The following is a 12,545-nucleotide window of genomic DNA, read 5'->3' on the forward strand; positions in this document are numbered from 1 at the left end:
GCTATGCACCTTTGTGTTATGTTCTTGCGATCATTATATAGATATTTTGTTTACTGGTTAAGTTGGTCTGGGAGAAAGGAACATGGTGGGCGGAAAGAAAGCAGCCGCAATCGAGAGATACTTTGTTCTAAAAGCTGCCTTTTCTTCCAAAGCAGCGGTGTTTAATAATTGCCTGCAGCAGCGTGCAATTAAAAAAAGGGGGGGAAAGCAAACCAGCCCGGCATCTCCGATTCTCCCCACTCATCCCTGGCACTCCATTGCTCCTGCTCAGTTTTATCTGTCTCCCTACATGCGGGGAGTGCGGGGGGGGGGGGGGCGGGTCCCGCAAGCAAAAACCCTCCAGCGATCTTCAGGGAGCCGCATCTCCCTTCCTCCCCCTTAAAAAGCTCCGAGGCGTCCGGGCTTCGCCTGCTCCACCTTAAGAGAGTCCCTCCTCCTTTGGAGAAGGGCGGGCGGGGGGCGCGAGTCTGGCCGGGCTAGGCAGTGGCGTTGCCATGACGAGCATTTTCTTAAGCTCGCGCCGCTCGGAGCAGGAGGGACTCGACTCGCAAAACGCTGGATTTAAAAAAGGGGCGAAGAGGCAGCGCGGAGACCGCGCCGAGGAGCCGCCTTCCCGCAGGTTCGTGTCTGCGCCCTAAGCGCGCCGCGTTGTCAGGATCCCCGCAGCCTGGACTGGGGCCGTTTCCCGCCACTCCGGGGTGGATCCCGGCTCGCTCCAAACTTCGGGAAGAGCGAGAGACCGGCAGGATCCGGAATCGAGCTTCCCAGGGCTCTCCCCCACCCCACCCCTTTCAGATCTCCTCCTCCCTCCCTCCCTCCCTCCCTTGGAAATCCAGGGGGTTTTCCCAGTCTGGGAAAGGCGGGTTGGCTGGAGGCGGAGGAAAGGCAGCTGCGAAGCCGCCTTGGTCTCCGGCGCCGCGCAAAGCCGTCGCGGATCCGGGTGCGGACGCTGCGAGCAAGCCGAAGCCGCCACGCTTGGAGCGGCTGGGTGGGTTCTCCGGGGCCGGAGCCCGCCGCTCTCGGAAAGACACCCGGCGCGGCGATCTCGCCGCCTGCTTGCTTACAGACAGGCGCCCAAAGTAAGCCAGATCCTACGGATCTCTCCTTCTCCCGCTTTTTTGCGCTCGCCCCCGGGGCCTGGCGAGGGGGACGCCAGCCCCCCCGCCCCCGGCAGCCTGACTGGGGGAACAGGCAGAGGATGGAAAAGTGTTGCAAACATATTTTCCATGCCCGCTCGTGGTGCGCTCGGTCCGCAGGAAGCAAACTTGGGAGGAGGGAGGAGATGGAGCAGGAAGGCAGATTTGGGTGGGGCGGAGCGGAGCCGCCGCTTTGCATGTGAATCGCGAGGCGCCGGGAAGAGATCGGGCTCGGAAAGATCCTCTGTCTGGCCGGTTTCTCGCGCAGCCCCCAGGAAGCGGGGTGGGAGAGTGTTTCAGAGTTGATTTTCATTTCTCCATTGAATTTGTACGCCGCCCTTCATACGGAGATCACAGGGAGGTTCGTAATGCAAACCGGCTGCACAAAGTGCATAATAAAAGCAACAGTTTGTCCGCCTATAATTTAGCGATGGAAAATCCGGGGCGCTCCTTGAGGTCAGTTGGTTGGTTTTGCTGCTTTTTCTTTTAAGAGTGGGTTCTTGTGCGGAGCAACGGGGCGTTTGCGGAAACCCATTAACGATTATAGTCGGCGTCTTGTCTGTAGCTATAATAAAGCTGCGTGCCTGTTGATGGTGGGGTATTTTGTTTTGCTTACAACTGTAACATGGTTGCTCTGTGGGTTTGCTCATAGACTGCCTTAAAAAAAGAAGAGTGCAGAATACAGTATCTTGTTTCCCAGCCTTTTATCTCTCTCTTCCCCCGCGATGTTGAAACTGAACTTAAAGAGAGAAATCCTTCCACTACTACTCTGTTGCATGCAGAAATGTTGGCAGGCGCTGTAACCGCGCCTGACAGGCTTATCTTCCTGAACCGCCGTTTCAGGAATACACCCCCAACATTACAACACTCCTCTGTTAGCAAAGGTGGTGGTTAGAGGCCGGGCGGGGGGGGGGGGTGCGGGAGGCGCGGGAAGGAGGGCTGAATTCCTGAAGCAATTTTCGCCCGTGTGAGAGAAAGACTCATTCAACGGATCGCGGGGGCGCGGAAGGGGAGTAAAAGAAAACGAAAGTCTCGACCTCTTGGCCAATCCGTAGTAAAAGGCGCGCGGGGTTGAGCGGGCGCGCAGCCAGGGCGCGCGCGCTTCCCGGGCAGCGCCTTCCTTGCACATGGGGCCCCGATCCCGCTCTCTTGGGGGGTGTTCAGTATTTCTTTTTTAAAAAAAGAAAAACCAGGGGAAGATGGCAAGTTAGCAAGCGCGAGAGGCGGTCTGTGCAGTTCAGTATGCCAGATCCGAACCTGTAGCCTGCTTGCGTGGTGTGTTTGTGCAGCCTCCTGGGCTTTTAGCACAGTAACCTGATTATTTACCGGGTCGGGAGCACAATACTGGGTCTGTGTGTCACCGACGACGACCGTTTAGGCGTTTTAATTTGAAAACGGCGGCGTGGGGGGGGGGGCCGGGTTGGCTGGGCCCCTCCTCGCTCCTTGGCGGGGCGGGGGCGCCTGCTTGGCGCTGACAAATGGACTGCTGGAAGCCAGACGGACGGATGCAGGAGGAGGAGGAGGGAGAGCGGGGGAGCTCGAAAAATGCCAGCTAATCGGTCGCCTCCGAGGGGCGCGGCAGGACGGGGAGAGCGTGCCCGGCCGCCGCCTCCTTCCCACCGCAGGTCCTCTTCCCGGCCCGCCCCGCCGAGGAGGTCTTTCTAAGGGTTTGGCAATGGGTGTTGCAAAGCGGGGCGCCTGGAGGAATGTTCTGCTTGCCACTGCGGAGATCGGCCGAGGAGGAGGGGGGTGGGCTTCGTGCAGGGGAGCGGCGGAAGGAGACTCCCCGCCCACGCTGCGTGGGTGGGTCAAGGGCAGCAGGACCGGACGCCGGATGGTTCTGGCGAGTCGGGAAGGGCTTGCGTTAGTGGGCATGCCAGAAGAAGTGGGGAGGGGACACACGAGTTGGGGGCCATGGCCGCAAAGCGCGCCAGCAGGTGAGGTTGGGTGGGGGTGAGAGAAAGTAGGAGAAAGGGCACGCTTGTGTAACTTGTTCCGCTGCTTCGATGCACCCGTGCAGGCAGCGGAATGTGCCTTCCACACCCATCCCATGCCCCAAACCACGCTGAGCTGTCTCTCCGCCGCCGCCGCCCCTTGTGTTGCTAGTGTGGCGGACGCACACACACACACACACGGAGGAATTAACACTAACCTCTCCCGCCGCGCATTATTCAGAGTCGCATCGATTAGAAAATCCACGTCTCCCTTTAGAATGCGTTAAAGGGGCGGGAGAGCGGGGTAGGCAGGAGTGACATGACATTTTCCTACTCCTTAACTCCTAGTTGTGAGAGTTCTGTAGGAATCTGCGTTAAGCAATCTAGAAGAGGAGGGCGGGCGTGTGTTGTGGAGGAGGAAATGGAAGTGTGTGTGTGTGTAGTGTTTATATAGCAATGCTTTTTATTTCCAAGTGGCGTTCTGTTTTCTGTGTCCCCCACAAAGCTTGTTAGAGTCAATGTCCTCCCATCTTTCTTCAAAGATTTGGGGAGGGGGCTTAGAGGCAGCAGCCACATCCTTAAGTAACTATTGAAGAGAATTCCACCCCTCACCTCGCCCCAAAAGGTTTAAGGCTGCAATCCTTTGCACGTTTACCTGGAAGTAAATCCAATTAAGCTCATTGGGATTACTTCGTAGTACTCTTGCATAGGATCCTGGTGTGTGTGTGTCTGTCTTTGCATGGTGTTTTCCGCACTCCCCCGAGATCTCCCCTTTCTCTTCCTCTTCCCTCCCCCCTCCGAGCAGCTGACACCAGGGACTCCTCCTATGGGTAGCTGTGCAGAACCCCTGCAGTCTGACACAGTTGGTAATCAGGGCTGCCAAATGGCTGTAGCAGATGGAAGCACACCCTGTTCTCCCCCTCCCCATTAGCGGCAAGGCAATCCTGTCTTGACTTTTTGCCAGGCTCCTGACAGGTGGGGGGAAAGCACAACCTCATTTGGGGGAAATTCCCATCTGCTAGTGAATTGTCGCTGGGGTAAAAATGGTTTTTGTTCCTCCTGTTGCCTCCCTTCCCATTTCCTTTCCGAGTGTGCCTTGCTCAAGAGGAACCTCCACTAGGTGTTGCTGACTTTCAGCATCCACCATCCCTGTCCTTTGGTCATGCCAGCTTCAGCCGATGGGTGTTAGATCTGGAGAGCTGCAGGTTCCCCATCTGTGATCTCAGACCTGTGTGCTGCATTTACCATGCCTTAGGAGTGCCTGCCTTCAATAGAGCCCAGGGAAGAGAAGCGTTACAGCATGATTTTGTTCAGCAGCTAAAAAAATAAATCTCCGCTCCCTCTAAAAGTGCAGGAAGAGGACTTTTTAGCTGTTTGTGTTGCCTGGTGTGAATTCAGGGTAACGGGAGCTATGGTGCTTTGCATGGCGTAGCTCAGCCCTACCTAACACCACTCACTGTGCAGGGATGATAGAGGAGGGAAAGCAGTAATGTGTGCACAATACAAACAGATAATATGGAGCAGCCTTTTGAGAGCCTCAGTCCTATTGTTGGTGTGTCCAGCCTCCAGAGAGATCTTCCCTGCCCAGGCTTTCCTGTGCTCTTTTAACTGGAGTTTTCAGGCATTGAAGGAGCCTCTCACATCATGGAACCACAGCCCTCTCCCAAAGTGGGACAGTAATTCTGTGGTAAAGTTGGAGTGCAGTGGGGCAAGGCTGGAATAATGAAGGCTGTCGCAAGGCAGAGTGTGTGCAAATCTAGCCTTAGAATTAAATGAAGGCTATTACAAGTCAGAAAATCAGAATGGAGGTGCAGTGACAGAGCTGGGAGGAGAGCCAAGAAAGGGTTGATTAGCTGAAGCTGTTGAATACTCAAGTGTAGGATGCTGGTTGCCTTAAAGGCTTGGAGGGAACTTGGGGTGCTGAAGCTATTCTGCAGTATGGAGATCTAGTTGAGAAGCATGACTCAGGGCTGAATTGCAGCTCTCTATAGGGTAATGTTGCTTGAATTTCTTTTCAATGGGGTTTTGATGTGTTTCATTAATTTTACTTCCCTGTTTGCACCAGCCTGTCATATTAAGGGAGGGAGGGGGCAGAAACCCACAACATCGGGGTGAATCATACTCTAAGCCCCATCATCCACACACCTATGAATGTTTGTGTGTGGGGGAGGGAATGATCTTTTACTATCTCTGTGAAAGCGTTGGGTCTGAGCATTGTTGAATATCTGGATTGAATCCCCACCACCTGCACAATATCTCCTAAATGTCATCTTGTTGTTTTCATTCACTATGCAAAACAGCAAAACAAACCCCTTCCATGCAATGTTATTTTTAGACACAAGTAAAGGTGTGAAATAGCGAGCAGAAAGGATTTGAGCAGTCTTCTGCAAAGCCACTTGTCAGCAAGCCAAGGGCAAAGGAATCTCCCCACTCCCTGCAAGTCAGAATGCTCAGAGTACAGATGATTCTGGCTGCATTCAGATAGCAGTTTATTCCATTTTCCCAAAGCTTCCCCAAGTGTTAAATTCCACATTATATTTCAACTTCCACATGGCATAAAAGCCACTTCCAGAAATCTAATGGAACATAGCACATGTTTTGTGTAACATTTCCATGTTACTTGACTCCAGGAAAAAAAATCTGTTTGCAGCCTCCATAATCCTCAGAATTGCAGGATTAAAGTGATAAAACTTGGGGCTCCATACTGGCGAACGGTTCTTTCCTGCTGTTATCATGAGGGAACAGAAGCACACATGTGCAAGAAGAGTGGGGGAATTGTTCAATGTTGTTGCCACACCACACCAACTGGTTTTATTATTATTTAAATTTGTATGCCACTCTTCATTTGTAGATCCCAGGGTGGTTCACAACACAAAAATGCAAGATAAAAAAGACACACAAATAATAAAAACCAGAACAAATAACCCCTCTTCCCACAACATATTTAAAAGGGTATTGGAAGATAATCAGCCGAAGGCCTGGTTGAAGAGGAACATTTTTGTCTAGCGTCTAAAGGTGTATAATGAAGGGGCCCCCTGAACCTCCCTAGGGGTAGCATTCCACAAACAGGGTGGCCACTGCAGAAAAGGCGCATTCTTGTGTTGCCGCCCTGTCCACTCGTATCTCTAGAGTGATTTTGATAGTCAAGTTTTGTCTGGCTATAATCCATCACTTTATAATGTTCTCCATCAGCAAGCTGCCAACAGAAGACAGTCAGTCTGTTATATTCCTTAGAAGGGCCTTGGATTATGATATCAGGGTCCAGGTAGGTTCATATGGGGAGAGGCAGTCCTTGTTGGTACAGTGGTACCTCGGGTTAAGTACTTAATTCGTTCTGGAGGTCCGTTCTTAACCTGAAACTGTTCTTAACCTGAAGCACCACATTAGCTAATGGGGCCTCCTGCTGCCGCCGTGCCACCAGAGCACGATTTCTGATCTCATCCTGAAGCAAAGTTCTTAACCCGAGGTACTATTTCTGGGTTATCGGAGTCCGTAACCTGAAGCGTATGTAACCTGAAGCGCATGTAACCTGAGGTACCACTGTATTCCCCACATCTGAATGCACCCTGTACGTTGCAGCCTGATCCCATGGATATTCATAGCCTAGCGTAGTAGCAAAACTAGCAGGAGCTGCAGTTCTTCAGTAGAAATGGAAAGGCATCTGCATAAGTATATCTTCTGCATCTAGTGCCTGCATGGAATATAACTTGTGGTTCCCTTGGTTTAGGTTTTATAGGTTGGGTTTGAAACACACCAGCAGCGCTACGGGTAGTGGGTCATTCTCTGAAGTATAAGATGGCTTTGAAGTTAGAACTCCTTAGTCCTCTGAAGAAAATACAATAGCAAGCTGTGTTTCCAGGACTGTGGAGTGTTGGTGAGCTGGGATTAACATTTTACTTCCCTCCGTTTTACACTTGAGCTTTGAAATTCACCCAGATAGCCTAGAGGGTAACACAGATGCCCTCTTTTTCTCTCTTCCAGGAGGGTGTGACATCCCTCCACAAAAGGGATTCCACCTCTGTTTGAAGAACTGGGGAAACTGCTCAGATCTCAAGCCTCTCACTACTTTGTGGGAAATCTGAGTTAAGCCGTCAAGGGAGCCAAGAACAAACGTAGTGGTGCACTCTTTGCCTTGATCTGTGGCACAACAATAAGCTTCACTGTATGTTGCAATTCTATCTGTGTGAGAGAGATACCAAGCACTACAGTTTGGAAAACCTTTCTGTGAACCTTCTGTGTGCTATTGGTGCAGCATGGAGTGTTTAGCTTGGCCTCCTATTTCAAATGCCATGCATACATTCACTTGACAAAGTTGGCTGTAGGGTGTCTGTCACTATGACATCAATTCACACATTTTTTGGGGATAGTTAACTGGCTGGCTGTGCGAAGGTTGTAGAACATACAACAGCCACTGGTGTTTTCGTCTTGTTTGTATACAGTGGACGCTTGGGTTGTGAACGTGATCTGTGCGGGAGGCACGTTCGCAACCCACAGCTCCGTGTCTGCGCACACGCGGGCTGCAATTCGGTACTTCTGCACATGCACAAAACACAATTTTGTGCATGCGCGATTGCCGAAATCCGGAAGTAACCCATTCCAGTACTTCCGGGTTTCGGCGCATCCATAACCCGAAAACGTGCAACCTGAAGCATCTGTAACCCGAGGTATGACTGTACAGTCTGATATTAGCAAGGAGAAGGCACAATCCCTCATACGCCCCTTTTTCTGTTGAATCATCAATTTCCCAATTTTCCCACAGAAAAGCATGTGCCTCATGAACGAGATGCAAAATGGATGGAAGCCTTGCTTTATTCCTTATCCCATTCTTTCTCTTTAATTAGTGAAACATTTATTTTTAAAAATTATAGAGAAATAGCACCTGCTCACATGGGGTGCTTCCAGATGACCTGATTACTGAACATTTCGCTCTGATTGGTTTGTGGGGAGGTTAGAGAATGTTGTGTTGAAGCAAGTGTTACCCCACACACTCTAGCGCATTTCCCTCTCACAACCCTCATTGCAGAAAGTCCAGTCTTTTGGGAAAGCTAGCTTGTTGCCCCAGTCCTCCCAGTCAACTAGAATTGTGCAACTGGGTCCCACCTGAAAATAGTGATAGTCTGGAAATACCCGGAATGTCTTGTGGATTTTGTTTTTCTGAAGTAAAAAATTAATGTTGTGCACAGCTGAAGTTTGATCCTTCCCATCTCTTTTGGGGGGGCAGGGTGTTCAGAAGAGTGCCTCAAATGCATCACTTATTTTTATTCTATGTATTCTATCCTATCCTTCAAGGACCTCAGACAAGCACTCCTCACCACAACCTTAAGATGGAATTGAGAGTGAACAATCTGACTGACTTGCCTGAGGATCATCATAGCTAAGGGGCATTTGAATGAGGTTTCCACTTTGAAGCCCAGAAGTCTAGCTTCTGTATTATACTGAGGATGTGCAGCCAATAAAAAATACCTCCTATTTTAGAAAACTACTTCCATGGAGAGCATAGAAAATAGTCTTCTGCCAAGTCAGACCATTGATTCATCTAGCACAAATGCGTTGTGAGAGTGACCGACCAGGTTTTCAGGCTGGGGTCTTTTGCTACCTTATCAAATAGTACCAGAAATTGAACCTGAACTTCTGCACGGGGGCAAACTTTAGTGAGGACAAAATATTGCGCACCCCCTACGTATTTATTATTTTCACAATAATTCTTTTTGGAACAAAGTTTGTCAAAGAGCCCCCCCCTTTCATTTTACTCATGCTCTCAAGTACACAATTTTGCACCCCCTCAGCTTGGTGCCCTGTGCGGGTGAACTGTCCATGCCACCCTAAACCTGGCACTGCTCTGCATGCAAAGGATGCACTTTATCATGTGTCATGGAAGTGCATGATGATAAATAATGGAACAACAGCAAAGGGAAAAGTGACATGTGTCAAAAAGTGCTGGCCTGTGCATGTATCTTAGAGTCCTTTGACATGGCTATGAAACTTTTTCGTAATTTTTGTTACACCAATGTTACAAGCTAGGTTTTGTTTATTTATTTTAATTATAAGTTTATTTATAATCTATACTTATATTTTAAAATATCCATCAAAATATGGTGCTATAATTAAACATAACATTATAAGATCATAAATGCCTAAACATTATAAATGCCATAACATTATAAGATCATAAATGTCTAAAATGCCTGGTGAAGCAAAACATTTTCCGCAAGTGATGTTGTTTTCTTTCTTCCTGTTTTTGTTTTTGTCAAACGTTGTTCATCCATGGAGAGCCAGTGTGGTGTAGTGGTTAAGAGCGGTAGTCTTGCAATCTGGGGAACCGGGTTCGCGTCTCCGCTCCTCCACATGCAGCTGCTGGGTGACCTTGGGCCAGTCACACTTCTCTGAAGTCTCTCAGCCCCACTCACCTCACAGAGTGTTTGTTGTGAGGGAGAAGGACTGGGGCAGATGGTCTAACCAAAGGTTGAAAGGCATGCCTTTACTCCTATTGATAATAGTAGCTGTGAACCCTCTTCAGGGGAGGAGCTCTCACTGTCCCGCTTGCTGTCTTGTCTCACTACATATGTTGTTGGCTTGCTGAGGTTCAAGGATTTATCCTCTTTGTCACTGCACTTTCACTTGCCCCTGTAATAAATTTGGTGCCACTAAATATATCACATGGCACTGTAACAAATTGGTTTTCTACCCTTCTAGCTGTGCTGGGTCAGAAGCTTTCAGATATTTGTTGCAGTTCATAGATGAAATTTTCAAATAGAATGTAAATCATGACCCTACCTCACTGTTTCAGTAATAATAGCATACAGTTCATTATATAGTTGTTCTTCAAAAGATGTATCGGTACTGCTTTTAAATGCAGAGGTCCTGGTTCTTTTGATTATGATTCATACATATTTGGCTTCCTTCCTTCAGCAGGTAAGTGCATGTTTTGAGAATTACTGTTCCCCTGTTGACATTTTCACAGATCCTTTGAGATGCTAGTGTACCTTCCCCTGTCCCAGGGTCCTGCTCCAGCTTTTATGCTGTCAGAAATAGCTGTGAAGCAGCCTTTAGTGAACTGCCCTGGGGCACTATAGGGTGACAATGAAGCCATACAGAGTTTATCACCAATGCTGCTGCTAGGGAGGGCACTCAGATCAATTGGTCCACCCTCCTCCCTGCAGTTTGTTCTCATTTGCACTGAAGCTTCAGAATTGTTGCATCAACACCATTTGTGTGTGCAGTACCCAGCGCTGGATTTACGTGTAAGCTAAACAAGCTATAGCTTAGGATCCCACAAAAAAAATTAAAGGAAAAAAACCTGGATGTACATTTCCAAAATATAAGATAAAAATAAAATAAAATAAAACCTACATATAGCAACAGTGTTTTGTGTTGTGTAGGCTCCTAGGATGTAAGTAATGGGCCCTGCCTGCTAGCCTGCTCCCTAAAATATCACTGGTTTGCTCATTTCTATATATAGGGTGCCTTACTTCTGCATGTGCAAATGGCTTTAGTTATCTATTAGGTCCATAAATTACCATATATTCAACCCAAAAAACAGTGACAAATTGGTGTTGACAAAGGACAGCTGGACATATAAAAGGTCCCATTACCTTTAGTAGCTTAGGGCCTCATCAAACCTAAATCCGGCCCTGGCAGTACCAAATTCTGATATGGCCACTTACGGTATACGTGGTAGGGATAATTATTGGGGAGCGGGCAGAAAAGTGTGTGTTCAACTCACAGAACGGTGTTGATTCTGGATATTATAGCTGGGCTCCTCAAAAGGAGCCTTTGACCAAAGTTGGTTTCTTTCTGGTCTAAGTCTAGGCTGCTTCCAGAGGGATGCTAATGAATCACTATTCAAGTGCAATTGGCTTTCCACACTATGCAGAATATATAACTTTTACTGTATGTTGACCCCACGAGATCCCCCTCCCCCACATTGCTCCTGTGGGTGAAGAAGGGGAAGTTCCAATGCCCCTGAACAGCCATTTGGGGTTTCAAAATGAAATGAAAATCAATTGTTTATTTCGCACTAAGTACTTATTAATTTAAGCTTGATTGCACCTTACTACTCTCTCTCTCTCTCTCTCTCTCTCTCTCTCTCTCACACACACACACACACACACACACACACACGCAACCTAAAATCCCAGCATGTTTAATGTTTATTTTGAATTAGCAGTGTAGATTGGAAGTGTTTAATTTGGTGGGGGGGGGGGGGAGGACATGCTGCTGGTGCCGACTGGAAAGGTTTCTGTCTTCTTAAAATGTGCATTATAGTGTTATAGTGCTATAACACTTTATAATATATGCAGGGTTTTGCTAATATTTTTATTTTTAAAAAAATAACTGGAAAGTAATTTTAGTGCTAATTCAAAGATAATTTTTTAAAATGTTGGCAGGGATATAAACTAGTGCCCACTATAGCAAAGGCTACAGTGAATATGTGACAGGTTTACCTGTCTTTGAAAAGATGGAGCAGCATCACTAAGGGCATAACGTGTCTAAACATTCTTCTCCAAAAAAAAAATCGGATTTCCTGTTGTGAGGGGAGAGAGAAAGGAAGAAGCACTGGGAAAATACATGAGGGTTGAAAGTAAAAGAGTAGAGTACAATGTCATTTGGAAACACACACACACCCCCACCAAATGTATGTCATATCTATATCTACCTATGAATGAATGAATGAACAAACAATACAAGGTGATGCCACACTAAATGCCCAGTATGGAAGCAGCCCTAAACTGCTAAATTCTATACCTTGGGGAGGAATTTGCCTGCCAAGGTTAGATAATAAAGGGGGAGATGTACGGTTTAGGAAGGGAGAGGCTTTGTCCAGCCTTAAGCTTCAGAGAGTGAGCACTTGTATATAGTATACCAACCTTCTGCTGTGCTCTTTCTCTGCCCTGAGTGGCCATGAGCAAAGCCCTTAAATACTACATGAGGAAAACCTTTCTGGGAGGAAGCGAGATTGGCTTCTGGGCCTTGCTGGCGATACTAAGGCCATTTTGGGCACAGGATCAACAATTAAATATAGAGCTCTTTGCTAAACTCTCAGAAAATACTACGATAACTTACTACAATGAGACACATCGTTTCTTTGCCCTGGGGACGCTGGTCTGGCATAGAATCTCTCCACAGTTCCCTTACCCTGTTTTGTTAATAGTGTTCCACAGTTAGCAAAAATATATATCTGGTGCTAAGAAAAGAAATCCCAATCCTGATGGGAGTACAATCCCCGCCACACCCCCTGCATGTGCCTGCCATTTCTTAAAAATGAAAAGACATGTGGATCACGCATTTCTTGTATTGTCTAATTTGGCATAGTGTCTGTCTATAATATAGACACAAACGCTCTTCAGTACTGATGTTTACATGACATTCTAGCCTATCAGATGATACAAGCGTTCTTTTTCAGGCAGTTTATGTACTCAAAGGTTGGCTAAGCTTTGGACTCCCATCCTCTCGAGCCAGCATGGCCAGTGATAAG

The 12,545-nt window shown here is 47.9% G+C and overlaps 1 protein-coding gene across 10 annotated transcripts in view; it reads left to right on the forward strand.

The window, feature by feature from the left end:
- Positions 1 to 461: 461 nt before the first annotated feature.
- The window catches only part of ATP2B4 (ATPase plasma membrane Ca2+ transporting 4), a 167,087-nt gene continuing 155,003 nt past the window's right edge, over positions 462 to 12,545 (forward strand). For 6 of the 10 annotated variants that reach the window (XM_077928960.1, XM_028734184.2, XM_077928965.1 and 3 more), the window contains exon 1: positions 462 to 619. The gene's annotated coding sequence lies outside the window, so the exon portion shown is untranslated. Of the gene's footprint in view, positions 620 to 856; positions 1,080 to 1,340; positions 1,593 to 12,545 lie in introns of those variants that run through there. The other 4 variants (XM_077928962.1, XM_077928961.1, XM_077928964.1 and 1 more) reach the window with 4 other exon arrangements.

Source organism: Podarcis muralis, chromosome 5 (genome assembly GCF_964188315.1).
Source record: "Podarcis muralis chromosome 5, rPodMur119.hap1.1, whole genome shotgun sequence".
Lineage (NCBI taxonomy): Eukaryota > Metazoa > Chordata > Lepidosauria > Squamata > Lacertidae > Podarcis > Podarcis muralis.